This window comes from Rhinolophus sinicus, chromosome 16 (genome assembly GCF_057876585.1).
Source record: "Rhinolophus sinicus isolate RSI-liver-muscle chromosome 16, RSI-T2T, whole genome shotgun sequence".
NCBI classification, from domain to species: Eukaryota; Metazoa; Chordata; class Mammalia; order Chiroptera; family Rhinolophidae; genus Rhinolophus; species Rhinolophus sinicus.
The window spans coordinates 32,669,228-32,684,270 of record NC_142516.1 but is presented as its reverse complement, the minus strand read 5'-3'; the positions used below and the strand labels follow the sequence as shown (position 1 = coordinate 32,684,270).

The 15,043-nt window shown below is 54.3% G+C and overlaps 1 protein-coding gene across 3 annotated transcripts in view; it reads right to left on the bottom strand.

The window, feature by feature from the left end:
- CNTFR (ciliary neurotrophic factor receptor) overlaps positions 1-15,043 on the bottom strand; it is a 37,618-nt gene that overhangs the window by 22,379 nt on the left and 196 nt on the right. Inside the window, exon 2 of one of the 3 annotated variants that reach the window (XM_019734614.3) lies at positions 6,793-6,912. The exons of 1 other annotated variant lie outside the window; for it this stretch is intronic. The gene's annotated coding sequence lies outside the window, so the exon portion shown is untranslated. Of the gene's footprint in view, positions 1-3,773; positions 3,970-6,792; positions 6,913-15,043 lie in introns of those variants that run through there. One more of the 3 variants, XM_074330654.2, reaches the window with a different exon arrangement.

Below are 15,043 nucleotides of genomic sequence, written 5' to 3'. Positions count from 1 at the left end.
AGAGGCTGGGGGGATGGGGGGACAGGCTGAGGAGGAAGGCCTGGCCCCTGGCAGCTGGCCCGGCAGGCCCCCCATAGGGGAGGGGGTGGGCTGGGTCAGGGGCCAGCTCCTAGGCTGGGGCGGCTGGGGTGGCTGGCCATGGGGGCAGGCAGGCAGCTCCTACACCCGGTGGTGTCCTCTCTCCTGTCTCTGGGTCTCTCGTCTCTGGCTCTCTCTCTTTATTCTTTGAATCTAGACCTGGCCCTCCTCTCAGCCCTCGGTTCCCCCTGCCCAAAGAACATAGGACCTAGAAACCATCCCTGGGTTCAAGATTCAAGTCTTATCTCTTCCTGGGCTACCACAACCCCACCCACGCCAGGAGCAAGCCCCAGTGCTCAGGGGAAAGGACCCCCACCCAAACACAGGCCCCCTCCTCCCACCCCAATAGAAGGGGGCAGAAGAAGCTGAGCACCAGTTGGGGGGGCAGGAGGGAGGCAGGGAGAGCGGTCCCCAGCTCCAGCCGTTGGCTGAGGTTGTGGAAAAGGAGGCGGCTCAATGCGAGTGAGTTGGGGGGGTGGGTATCCGCACCTGCTGTTGTGACCTCCACAGCCGGAGATGGGGGCCTGGGGGGGACAGGATTCCGATGGATTTTGGCAGCAGCCTGGACTCTGAGTGCTCAAAGCCCCCACCCCCAGCCTCTTGCACCGTGGGGACCCTGAGGTCAGCATGTGCGTGCCCTGCTGCACGTGTGTGCGGGTGTGTTGTGGGGGGAGCCTGGGGCCCTCCCATGATGAGCCTGGATGGGCAGCCGGGAGGTGCCCCGGGGAAGTAGGAGCCTGAATCCTACCAGCCTGTGCCCACATGTGGAGCCCCACTCTGGAGGGGGGACTGCCTAGTGACCTGGGCATGGGCTGTGTGTGTACATATATACAGACCTGTGCTTAAGCAACTGCTTAGTGCAAAAATTCTGGGCTTTCTCCCTCAAAAGTCATCTGGTCCAGCCCCCTGCCTCTCCAATGGGGAGCAGGAAGAGGCAGATAAGATCCTCCCTTTGGGCACATAGGCTCAGGACAGCTTCACAGAACCTGTGGCACAAGCACCAAATCCCCCATCCCCTAACCCTAGTCCAGAGTCTCTTCCGGTTTCTAGAAGAATGAGGAGGACCTTCTACCCAGAAAAGGCCCACACACCAGTCAGGTTAAGTCTACAGGGAGTAGAGTCTGCTCCTCTTGGAGGGACAGAATGCTGCAGTAGGAGGTTAGAGAGCTGGAAGAATGCCACGTAAGGTGGGGGATGGGCAGAGCAATAGGGTTGAATGAGGAGGACCTTCCCTTAGCTGATGGGGGAGAGAGCTCACAGCAGATGAAGCAGAAGCAGGAAGGAGGCAACAGGGCCTTCCACAGAGACAGAAGGATGGACAGAACAGCTTTCCAGACTTGAGGCAAAAAGACCTATTTGCCTCAGCATCTCCCACTACGCCCCACCCCCTGGCCCCATTACTGCCATGGTGCAGACACACCCTCACATACATACACAGAGGCCTATGCTTGCAAGCTTGTGTACATGTGTACACACACACACACATGCACACACACATGGGCTCGGGAGGCAGTGCATGTGAGGCATAGGTCTGTAACAAAAAGAACTGAATGAAGATGGTCTTTCTGACAGAACAAGAGCTGAGCGGGGGAACAGAAACTTCAACTGTCTTCATGTAAGTGTCCTGTTCTTCCTGCCCCCCAACATGCACACATACTGCACACACTTCTGCGGAAGCTTCTGGTCTGCTGGGCACAAGCAAGCCATCCTCCCTCCCTGACTCCCCTCCTCACAGTGGGGAAGCCAGAGCAATCTGTTCCTGATGGGCAAACACAGGCATGAGGACGAGCGAGCGCACACATGCTCACACAGCACCCAGTGGTCGCTTCACCCAGGGCTGTAGCACACACTTGGGCTCTCACGACCACCCAGCAGAGCTCCCCAAAGCCCCCACTTCCACATACACACAGCCAGAGCTTTACAGACACACCCAGGAACCTCTCGCAGACACTGGCATTCAGAGTGTACCATCAAGGCCACACATCATGGCCTCCCACGTGGACACCCGCTGTCACAGCCTCACATACGCTGGTGTGCGTGCACACACGCATTACAGTCACACACACAAACTTTCTCACACATGCTCATTCAGAACAGTGATGGCCTCACATATGGATACCATCACACACTCAGAACAGTCCATTTTCCACACAGATACCATCATACCTCCAAAAACTCAGAGCTCCCCATTCACCCTCAGCCTCTCACACCCCTATACCCAGCAGTAGGAAGTACACAGATATTTATTCAGAACAGTCACTCTGTGCTGGGACAATGGGTTGCCCAGGCTGTGCTTAGGGGAAGGGGGGTAAAGCTTAGGGTGGCCTAACACAGGAAGGAGGGACTTGTTTGGTTCCTAAAAAGTGAGGAAATAAGACGATTATTCCCTAGGCAGTTACTTCCTCCCCTAGTTCTGCTTTCATCAGCATTTGGAAATGAGGGGAGATCCAGGCCAGACTGGAGGGATGAAGACGCTCCTGGGGGAAGAGATGGTGGTATTGGTAACAGCAGGAGCCAGAATACCCCAGAAACCAGCTCGCTCCCCAGACCGCTACTGCCTCCCCTCCTCACCCACTCTTCTCCAGGATGAGGATCAGAAGGCGCTTTCAGCCTAGCTACCTGCTGTGTGATCCCAGGCCTCTTCAAGACCTCTCTGTGCCCACAACAGTCTATAGGGCATCCCAATGACCGGCCTGGCTGCAGGAGGGGAGGAAAGGGAAAAGAGATGGGGCTTCAACCTGAACCCCCAGCCCCCGCCAAGGCCCTTGACATCACTGTCAGGCCCAAAGAGATGGGGATAGCACTGACAAAGCTGGTCACCACCGAAAACAGGAATTGAGACCCTGCAGCCCCACCCCCCATCACAAGAGAGGTCATCCTGTCTCTGTCCAAGCAGAATTGAAGCCAAGCTGTGCTTGCCAGGCCCCAACCTGAGAACAATTGGCAATGCTGTTGCCATCCTCCCACTTGACACTGCAGGTGTAGCTTGGGCCCTGATGCCCCATCCTAAAGGGAGCCTGCCCGATAGGGTTCCACGGAAGCCAGGCAAGAGAGCAAATGCCAGGCAGCAGAAACCAGGCAGGATAATCCATAAAGCCAGGTGATAAGAGACTTGTGGAAAGCAGGCAATGGGAACAAGAGAAATCAGGAAGCAGGGTCTAGGGAAACCAAGTGACAGGGTCAAAAGAACTTAGGCTGTGGGGGCCAGATGAAACCAGGCAGTGGGGAATAAAGTTAGTTTGGAGGTGGGGACATATGAAGCCAGGCAAGAAGCCCACAGAATGTGAAAAAAGAGATATCAGGAGCTCATCCTCTCTGTCTAGATGTCACCCCCACACCCTGGGCCTCTCTCTCAGTAGCCCCCTTCCCACCCAGGTGGTAGTCCCTCCCCCCGGCCAATGGACACAGCCAGAACACTCTCCTCTCTCAGAGGCCTGGTCCAGTTGCAGCCAATGGGCCCCGGCCCCATCCCTGGGACCTCAGGAAGTCCCAGTCCCTCCCACCGGCTGCAGAGGCAGGGGGGCTTCGGGGGTAGAAAGAGGAGAGACAGCTTGGCAGGGGGAGCACGCCGAGCAGCCGCGGGGGGCGGGGGCCAAGTAAGAAGCAGGAGGGAGGGCTGGCGGGCAGGCGGGGACGTCTCGGCAGCGGCAGCGGGGGTGACAAGTTCTGCGGCCCTGCGCCGCGCCGCCACTGACCTGGGTCCCCGCGCAGGCGCCCCGTCGGTGCCTCCGGCGCTCAGTGGGTCAGTCCGCCCGCCCGCAAGCATCTGGCCCCCGGGGCTCGGGGCTGAGGCCAGAGCGGCCCGGGCAGGCCCGGGCTGGCCCAGGAGGCAGGAGCGGGGGGATGTCCCCACGAAAGTCCCGGCCGGCAAGCAGGCGGGCGAGGGGCCGGGCCGAGCTGCGAGCGAGCGAGGCGGCGAGCGGGCAGGGAGGAGGGGAGGAAGGGGCGCGCCGCGAGCGAACGAGCAAGCCGAGCGAGCGGAGGGAGCGAGTGAGGGACGGCAGGCAGTGAGGTCATCCTTTGAATCTAATTGTCTGAGTCAGGAGGAGATGTGGCACTTGATGCAGGGGGAGGGGAGAGGGAAGGGACCCTCCGGGCGCCGGGGCCTCCCTGACCCTGCCCAGGGCAAAGTTGCCTCAGACCAATTCGGACAGATCCCTGCATGTCTCAGAACTGACCTCTGCTGCCAGGGGAATCAGTAAGCCCTGGCATGTGCGATCCAGTCTCATCACCCCCAGAGAGTGATGGGACCTCAGGAAGTGATGGGAACCCCCACCCGGGCCCAGCTCACCTTTCTGCATTTCTGAGGGTAATGAGAGGCCCCCCAACCCACCCCCAGGTCATATTCCTACCCTATGAGGATAAATGGGGAACTTCAGCCAGTCATCCAAGTTACCTTCATGCATTTTAGGAACATGAAGTCCCCAATTCTATTCCCCAAGTTACTTCTTGCACTGGAAATTTGGGGGAATCTGGACACTGAACCCCAGCTCACCTTCCTGCCTTCTGAGAATGGCAGTGCAATGTCACCCAGTCCTCCAGGTACTGCACTTTTGAGGGGGGCATGAAGACCTCCAACTGACCCGAAAGTCTCCCTGTTCTGCATACCCAACCCTTCCGGAAGGGCAGGAACCCAGCCAGACTCTTTGGGTTCCCAGGGACTGCCCAGGGGACCTGGTTGCTCAGATAGTGGGGGGGGGGGGGGCAAGACGGCCGCTGGATCCTGGGCCTGTCAGGTGTGCACAGCCGTGCGTGCACACATGAGCACATACACACATGTGCACATACATGCTGTGGGGGGGAGGGCACCAGGCAGCTGGGGATGCTCACACCAAGGGCCACACAACCCTCCCCACTTTCCCATGGGGGAGGGGTGATAAATATTTCAGGGGCTTTTAGCTCTGAAGGGGCTGAAGCTGGGGGAGGGAGGGGGATCCACGATGCCTGATTAATGGGGTTACGGGCTTGGATCAATCCGTCCGCCCGCTGCTCCCTCCTCCTTCCTCCTCCCTCCCTCTGCCTAATGCGCTTTATCAGGAGACGCTTTTCTGACTTGGCAGCGTCGGGTGTTTTAAATAGACCCATTTAGAGCAGGGGTTGGGGGAGAAAGGAAGGGGGGAAGGGAGACAGAGATTGAGACAGGCTGGGAGACAGAGACAAATCGGGAGAGAGACAAGCCCCAGAAGAGAGACTGGGAGAGGAGAGACACAAGGAAATGCAGACATGGAGATAAGAGACGAGGATGAGACTCCCACAGAGACTGAAATGGGGAGAGAGGCCAAGGGGAACCTGGGGTGCCTACAGAGCAGGAACAAAAATAAATAAAAGAGAGACAGAGACACAGAGAGAAGAAAGGAGCCACTGGCAGCGGGAGAAACCCAGAGAGGCTCTCTGCAAGGGCTGAGTGCTAGCCTGGGAGACAGCAGATATCTTTTATTTCCAAAAACAGTTTTTCATCCACTTTGTTAAATTAAAAAGCTGTTTTTAAAGTGGAGCTGGAGGTGCTGCTGGGGGAGAGTGGACAGAACTGCCAAGTCCTCCCTCCAGCCTCCTTAGCCTCCACAGAAGCTGCCTCAGCCTTAACCCCTGGGGGTGTTCTCCAGCTCCCCTGCTCTCTGCGATCCTCTGGGGTCCCTGGAGACAGGGTCAGGGCATCTGAGCTACTGTTCACTGGCAGGAAGTCCTTCCTGCCGTCTGGCCTCAGTCCCTCCTGCTGCAGGGAGCCCATTCTCTTGCTTGACCACTAGCCTTCTCTTCTCCAGCCTGTTCCAGCTCCCTAAAGTGTTCCCAATTTGGGGGGAGGATTATGTGCCCTCACAGCTCAGTAACTCACTTTCCCAACTAGCCATCAGACTCCTCCCAGGTGTGCCCCCTATAAATATTTATTACCTATTATTGTGTAAATCTGAACTTCTATCGGATACCTCACTCTGTCCTTTGGTCCTCTGGGAAGAGTGAGATGGAATCTTAACCCTCTACAGCCCTTTGGAGCCTCCCTTCCTTCTCTTCAGAATCCCAGCTCCATTTTAAGTCTTTTTTATGGCCATGTGTCAGCCTGGGACACCCCCACCCCACCCTGAACAACACCCCAGTCCTAGTTCTGAAGGGTCAGTTCCGCGGGGCCGGGAAAATGGCCAGTCTGTTTGGGAGCTGAGATGAAAAGCCCAGCCGGCCTTTGTGGGCCTCTGGCGGGTTTTGGACAATAGGCCCTTCCGTTCCGCTCCAGCGCCTCAATTCCTTGCACAACCCCACCCCCGGGCTGCCAATCCGGGGGCCTTGCCTAGCCTGAATGAAAGGAGGGGAGAACCAGGCCCAGCCCTACGGCTGGCCCCAGAAGATTCTGGACTTTCTGACCTTCCATCCTATCTCCTCCAAACTCAGCTGTTTCCCCTATCAAGCCAGAGAGACTCTTTGGGGGCAGAAAGGGATCCTGACAATGAGATAGAAACACATTCCCACATCCAGGATTCAGCCCCTCATGCAGAACCCAGTGTACTGACCTGTCTTCGCCCTTGTCTGTGTGACTATGGGTAAGTCCCTTCCCCTTTATGGGCCTGACATGAGAGCATAGAACGTCTCAGGAGGAAGGATGGGGTGGGGGAGGAAGGGGTCTCAGGCACTCCTTTACTCATGTCCCAGGACCTACAGCTCCACCCACCATATCTGCCTGATGCCTTGAGACTGACCTGCCTTGCTTGGGTCCCCAGCACATACCTCTTCACCACTGACCGCACACTGAGCACATCAATGCCCTCCTCTTCCTCCAGACCAGACTCGTCCTGAGACTTCCAAAACGAAGGTGGGGGGCGGGGGGTGATGCGACAAGGCTGAGTTCTAGAAGGGCAAGGGGCACAAATCAGAGGTCACAGAGGAACCATAGGTCTTGGTCCAACTCAGAGCTTGTTCCATACTCACAACCCCACTGTAAGAAGGAGAGACAAAGGCAGACAGCAGAGAAACATCTAAAAGAGGAAAAGTTGGGAGTAGTCCAGATTCCATCTGGCACCCTTGCTGACTTCAGGTTCTGAACCACAGGGACAAAGGGAGGCCAGAAGCCAGTGGCCTGACACCACATACAGATACACACTATACACACAGAGAGACAATCCAAAATCCACACACAATTGGTTCCCAGACACAAGTCCCTCCGTATCACACACATTCTCACATGCATACTCATATAGAGACACATGGCTAATGGAAGGGCATGAACACCCACCATCTTCCCATCCTTATAATCTGCCTCGTCACCATTCCGCTTTCTTGAGCATCTGTTACGTGCCAGGAATTGTTAGGCATTTTACATGCATTCTCTCATTTAATCTTTATGACTTCTCCGTGAGGTAGGTTCTAGGACTATTCACATTTGACACTTGAAAAAAACTGATACTCAGGGAGGTTATGTACCGCAACTTGCTAAAGACCACATAGCTGATTAGTTACAGAGCAAGATTTGAGTCTTAGTTCCAAAGCCTTTCTGCTACACCAGTTTGCCGCTGCAGACCTCTCACCTGTACAGTGCCTTTCCCAATAATAATACAGTAACAGCTAACCCTCATCAGGGTCCTTGATGAGCCAGACACCATGATAACTACTTAACATGCATTTTCGCACTGAATCATCAGAACAACTGTTAGAAGTAATCCTGTTTACGTTTTACAGATGAGGAAATTGAGGCTCAGAGAACAAAAGCACCTTGCCCAAAGTCACACAGCTGGTAGTTGGTAAAGGAGCCGGTGCTGTCCTCAGGATGATCTTGAAAGCCATTGTTGCTTCTATGAGCTCCAGTCACTTAACAGAGCCCTCACTACCTATAAGACCAAGGAGCGCCTCAGGATCCAAATGTCCCTCTCCCCAGAAACCAGGTTCCAAAGGCATGATCAGGTGCTTAAACGCATACCCATGAGAAAGGGTCTCCATGTCATCTAACTCTACCCAGAGATACAGAGAAACCATCAACCAGGGAGAGATGGCCGGAAACTAAAATAAGACGTTAGAGATGGGCTGGCTGGTGATAACAGATAGAGACACACCAAGAGATAAGCCCAAAGAGAGAGAGGCAGAGTGGAAGACAGAGACAGGAGGCACACATCAGGCCAAAGAATGACAGAGACAGTGGAGGGGAGGGGGAGACAATAGAAGGAGAGGAGGGTACAGGCTGACGTGAAAAACCAGACAGATACACACCAACATACACAGACACAGAGACATATAGATCCATCCAACCTTCACAAGAAAAAAACTGTGAAAGCAAACAAGGCTTAGGCTGTGTGTAATGTGTGTGTGTGTGTGTGTGCGCGCGCGCGCGTGCGCGCACACACGTGTTGGGGGGGCATGCAGTGTCTGTATCGCTACGCAGATTACACCAGCTGCTTCCAGCAATTTCATCTGATTAATAATAAATGCCCCATAATTACAGCTGCTCCCCCAGCCCTTCTTCCTGTTTTTTGTCAGCTGCCGCCAGTCCAGCCCCTTATGGATCCATGGCCCCCTCCATCCTCACCTGCTGCCTTCTAGGATGCTGAGAGAACACGGGCTGATGAAGGAGACCAGACTCCCAATCTGAGGGGGATTACCCATCTATCTTGGATTAATGCCCTCTGCCTCCAAGCAAAAGGTCATCTCCCTTAGGTCTTACTCAGAAATCTCTCTACCCTGGGCATAACCTGTGACCCCTAATATAATACAGCCTAGGGGCCCTGGTCTAGGATGCAGAGAGATGAACTCTGAACTCCCCTTGCCCACTCACTGGCTGAAAGAAGTCGCCATTCACAAACATCCCCTAGCCTTAAAACCCCAGTGGCTCAAAGGAGGAAGGGATCAAGACAGGGGTCCCACCCATCATTCCAACCCAGGAAGCCCGAGTTTCTGCCCACTTGTGTACTCTCACGCTCTAGACACTTGGTGGCTCTGCCTCCCGTTCCTGAAGCTCCCCGCCACCCCCAGGTCCACCTCCTTCCAGGCCTCCCACCCTAGCTCTCCAAGGCAGCTCTATCAGAATCAGCTGCGGGTTTGTGCTGATCTGTTTCTAATCGCTGGGGCCTGGTTCACGCTTGTCCCCCCACCCCACCACCACCACCACCCAATATTGATTCCATTATTTGGAGAGTCATTGACGTCAGGGGCCTGGATGTGTGCCAAAGCCGCCTTCTCTCCCGGCCTGGGCAAGGGCCCAGCCCCCCAGTCCTGCAATTTCACAGAGGGGCCCAAAAAGGTCAGCTCACGGGCCAAGGTCACACAGCATCTACCCTCAGAGGAGGAGCTCTTCTTACCTTTGTGGGACCACTATGCAGCTCTGTTCTCCTGGGGCGAGGGGCTACAGAGAGTCCTAGGGGACAGAGATGAGGTGGGGCCTATAAAAGGGGGTATGCAAGAGCCTCACTGGGACTTGGGCTGCAAGGAAGGGCTCTCGGAGGTAGGGATGGGGGCAGTGGCTCAGGAAAGGCTATTTGGAGATATTTTTCTTTGCCACACACTTATTTTGGAACATCCTGAAGCTGGACTTGAAATGGTTACTACTGACTACTTCGTTTTTATGTCTGATACCACACGTATCTCCTGATGCATTTCTGAGAAGGAAGTCCTCTGCAGACAAGAGATTACCCTAAATCAGGGGGGTCCAAACTTTTTTCAACGTTTTTCACCAAGGGCCATATGTGATAAAATACACAAATAGCCGGGCCACTCACTCAAAGTGAAGTACGTATTGCCTCACCTGGTTTATTTAAGTAAACTAAATGTATTTTTGGAATTTGCTGCAGGTCAATAAAAAATGGATCATGGGCCGCAGTTGGCCCACGGGCCGCAGTGTGGATACCCCTGCCCTAAATGCTGCCATAATTTAATTAACGGTCACCACTAATTTTATCAACCTTTGTTCTATATAAAACAAAGGTTCTAGCTCCTGTGACTCTCCTGCCCATGCTGCCTCAGTTTCCCTGCACTCTCCCAAGTCTCTCCTGGCTCTGTGTCTGTCTGATCAAGATGCAGCCAGTGCTGCACCAGCCCACACTGGCAACTCCTAGGCTCTGGCTGGACAGGGTATTTTTAGGATCTGAACCCTGTGTTCTCGGAGAACCAGCCGTTAATAACCAATACAGACAGTCCATGCTGCCTACAACGGCTTAACAACCTCAGAGCCCAGCCTCAGAGGCTCGGAGATGGGGTCCAATGCCTTGGCTAGAGTCCGAGAAACCCAGACCTGGAGAAAGCAAGGGACATGCTCACAACCACACAGGGAGAGAAGTATTCTTCCCAACTTCTGAAAAATCCTTAAGCTGGGGAGAGGACAGAGGTGACCTCCAACCTCTACCACAAAATAAGGGTCATTGCCCTGACCCAGTCTCCCTAAGTCTTTCAAGAAAGAAGCTGCCTATCTGCTCTCCTTCCCTGAGTACAGGGAAGTCCTTCCTTTAGTCTAGCCTGCAATTACTCAGGGGTCCTTTGAGCCAAACAGGGGTGTAAAACAGAGGCTGTTGGGTCTCCAGCCACAAACCCCAGGGAGTCCCCTCTCCCTGTGGCCTGTCCCACTCAATGATTCATTCCTCAACATTTATTGGGCACCTAACCCCCCGCCCCCAGGCACTATGCTGGGAGTTGGGGATACGGTTCTGCCCACAAGGAGCATTCAGTCTGATGGGCGAGAGAAAGATGTATTGTTTATTCAACACTGCCCCCCTACTATGTACCAGGTCTGTGCCAGGGGCAGGGTATTGTAGGGAGCAAAGCTGACCCAGTCCCTGGGTCTCAGAGCCCACAGGCAATTACTATGCAACCTTGCTGTGTGTTGCCAGGGGAAAGTATAGTGTTTGGTGGGGCATACCGAGTACCCAGGTCTGGAAAATCCTGTCCTCCTGTAGGATTGAGGACTTTTCAGTCTATTCCTAAAGCCCAGGACGGGCCCTTGTGCTAACCAGAAGTCACGACCACAGTCTAACTTCATGTCCTTCCGCTGTAGCTCTAGCCTCAGCTTCTAGGAACTGGTTCGCCACAACAGCAGGGTCTAACTCTGTTCCCACATCTGCCCCAGCTCCTCTTTCCACCCTTGCCCCCACAGCTCCTGGCTTTGGTGACCCCAACCCCGCATGGCTCTGTGCTTTAAGGGCTCTCTTTGCCCTCTATAGAGGCAAAGGGGGGTGGTGATGACCTCAGCACTCTTAGCCCACAGGGACTACTTGCCTCCCCAGCCCGTCCCCACAGGAAGCCAGGAGCTGGGGTGGGTGTGATCACCCAGGGCCACTGGAGTTTATACAGCTGATGTTCCATGGTGGGTCGAGAGGAGGGGTTAGCTCTCTCTTCTAGTCTCCATTCTCTCTGGGACCCCCTCCCCAAACCAGGCACACATGGTCCCCCCCCAACCATCTGCATTTCAAAGAAAATCCACTCCATATGTTTCCAATTCATTTACACTTCAACTCGCCATGGGGGGGCAGAGAGCAGGGCGCCTAGCCTCTAAGCTTCCCACCCCCATAGGGAGGCTGGAGAGCATGTGTCCCCTTCAGGGACAAGGAGTAGTTACAGCCCAGCCATCTGAGCCTGAAGGCCAGGTTCCGACTTCATGGGCTCCCAAGGGTGGGGGGGGACAACACACTTTAGGCACCCCACCCACTGGCCCCACAATGGGAGGGTATGTGAAGCAGCCAGCAGTGTCTTCAAGACAGATGGAGTCCTAGGGTTCATTGTTACCTAGCCCAACACAACCCTACCCCTCCAGCCCCAGGGCTATTGTTCCTCTTAGGAGGAGAGTGGGGAACCCTGGACATTTCCTGGAGACAGGCTAAGGGCTCAACAGGCCTTCCAGAAAACACTGAGATATAACATAACTTGGTCCTTACCCCTCTCCAGCCACAGCAGAGAAGAGAAGGTGGGTTCCAATCATCTAATTCCATCTCTTGTCCAACTACCTTCTCACCACAGATCTGGGGCTATCACCTCCCTTAGAATCAGAGATGCAATACCCTGAAAGGGTTCAAGGAGCCAGAGGTGGACCCCCTTACCAGGTAATCTTCACACCCCTCCCATCCTAAGGATGGCTGGGATGGGGAGATGTCTTGGGAAGAGGACATGAGTCTTATGTCTCCACACCTAACCCTCCTGCCACAGGAGGGGTGACCAAAACAATTTAAGGGGAATGTGCATGGACATGGCACATGGGGGACTCTAAGGGTACAGATCACCCCTGTACCAAAAAGCTACTCAGACCGTCCCGTCAAGAGCCTAGTCTCCTTGGGGGAAAAAGGCAGAAAAATTTAACTGGGTTAGTGTTTCCTACCACGCTCTCCATCGGCCCATAGCCCAAGTAAGGGATTGGATCACACATGTATCCCCTCTCCTCCCCACCTTTGTAGGGGACAGATCTTGTAGCAATCTCTGTTCCTCACCCCAATTGCCCTGATATACACCATAAGCCAAAAGAAAGCATGGCTGTATTTGACTAGGAGTTTTAAGTTCCACTGAGAGTATGAACACCACAATCCTAGTGTGGGTTTGAATGTGAGCTCCAGGTTGAAAGTACAACTGGGTGTGATTCAAAGTGTGAACCCAGTGCCCCCATGTGAATATGAAAGCCTTAAGATGTAAGCAATGAGTCTGAGTGTGAGCACTAGGACCCTAGTGTGAGTCTGAGTATATAAGCCCCAGGATGGGAGGGTAAGTTTAATGTAATCGCCAGGGATGTCAGTCGGAGTGTGAACTCCAAGATGGAAGTATACGTTTGAGGGTGAACCTAGGCTCCACTGTGCATCTGACTGTAAGCCCCAGGACTGAAATGTGAGTCCCACAGAAGTCAGTATAAGCATTACAGTCCTAGTAAGTCTACGTGTGAGCCCCTGGTCTCAAGGGCATTCTGAGCCAAGGCTCCCCATGTGAGTCTGGGTGTGAGCACTCGGGTTCCTTTCTAAGTCTGATTGTGAACATTGGGTCCCTAAGTGATGCCAGGATGTAAGTGGGAATCTTGCGTGTGATCACTAGAGTCCTAGTGTGAGTCTGAGTGTGAGCTCCAAGATGAAAGCATGAATCTATGAACCTCGGTGTCCTATCTGAGTCCTTGAGTCCAAATGTGAGCCCCAGGTTCCCCATGAGTCTCAGCGTGAGCCTCTAGTCTTACTACGACTATGAATGAATACGAGCCCCAGGATGTGAGTGTAAATGGAATAAGCTCCAGCGCCTTGGCATGAGTCCAAGTGTGAGCCCTAGGACCCTAGTGAGATTCTGAGTGTGGACTCCAGGTCTCAATGTAAGTTTAGGAGCCAACTCAGGATAGAAATGTGAATCTAAGTGTGATCCTTGAGCCCCAGTGTGTCTGAGTGTAAACCCCAGGACTCAAGTGTATAGCTGGATATGATCCCTAGGACATAAGTGTGAATCTGAGTGTGAGTCCCACTGTCCTAGTGTAATTCTGAGTGGGAGTCCATGTGAATTTAAGTGTCCCAGTGTGAATCTCAGTGTGAATTCCAGAGCCCCAAGAAGTCTTGAGTGTGATAAACTCCTAGTCTTTGTAGAAGATTCAGGATCCCAGGTGGAGTATTAGCCCTAATGGAGTTCCATGCCACCAATCCTGACCAGAAGCCCCAAAAACCAGTCCAGAGGATTTGTGTGGGTTTTGATAATGGAGACCGGGAGGCATAGTTTATTGAGACACACAGCACTCCCCACCCAGCCCAGGCTAGCCCTACAGCCATAGGACTATTCAATTGTTCAAGCCCCATCCTCACCCATGCGATGGTACACCATCACACCCAGAATTAGATACACAAAAATACACGCCATGTTTCAGACCCTCTGGACATACAGCAATTATAGATGCACAAACACACCCAGACTCCCACCACCTCAGTGATTACAGCCACCTGAACACCCCTAGTGACAGAGACACAAATATAGCAAGTATTACAGGCAAAACAACTAATGTTACAGACACACTCCTAAACAGGCATGCAGACACACACCCAGTGTTGCAGACAAGCTGCCAGCCACACAGACACACACAGACGCTTCTCAAAGAGAGACTAGACGGAAAAAGAAAGAAAATCCCGAATTTTCAACAAGGCGTGAAATAGTCCTGCCCGCCTGAAGCTACTGAAGGGGGGAGGGGGCCAAGAGAGAGATCGGCCGAGTGTGAGAGCTAGACGCAGGAGAGGCTCGAGAGAGGAGAGAAGAGAGGAGCCGAGTAGAAGAGCTGTCCGTCTGGTGACCTCCCCAGCGGCCCAGCCCCCACGCACGGGAGATACACTACTCTGAGCAACAGAGGGACACCAAGGCCGGCTCACACAGAACCGCACTGGAGGATACACACACCGGCAGACTTACAAAGAGATGAGGATACACCACAAATGGATTCACATAGACACACAACACAGGACTTACAAAGAGACACTGGAGAAGACCCACTTCATGGAGAGACATCCAGGTGGACTCACGAGGAAACCACAGACAGGCTCTGGCCGAGACAACACACACACACACACACACACACACACACACACACACACACACACATACACACACGGCGATTCACACGGACACACATACACTGGCAGACGCGTCTCTTCACACCCCTGGGCGCTTTGAAGTCCAGATTTTTGCCGGAGAAGGAAGCCGCCTCCGGGCGCTCGGGGGTCACTGCGACCCTCCCCCCCAAGCTCCGGAATTTTCCCAGACCCCGCGTGCGCTGCTGAGGAGTGAGGGAGAACAGGGACACTAGGACAATCCGCCCCGGCCACCTCCCCCCAGCGGATTGTCCGCCCCCACCACCACCACCACGCCCAACCCTCGACGCGCCAGGACGTGGGGGGCCTTTTCTCCTGCGCCCTCGCCCCCGAGTTTGCGGACAAAGTTTCCCGTGAACTTTCCTGTCCGCACCCCCGTTTGCGGGCCCACGCGTGTCCGTCCCTCTTACTGAGCGCACAAGGGCCACGGGTCTATCGGTCAGCCCGAGGGTCCAGCCGCGCGAGGTCCGCCGCGGGGT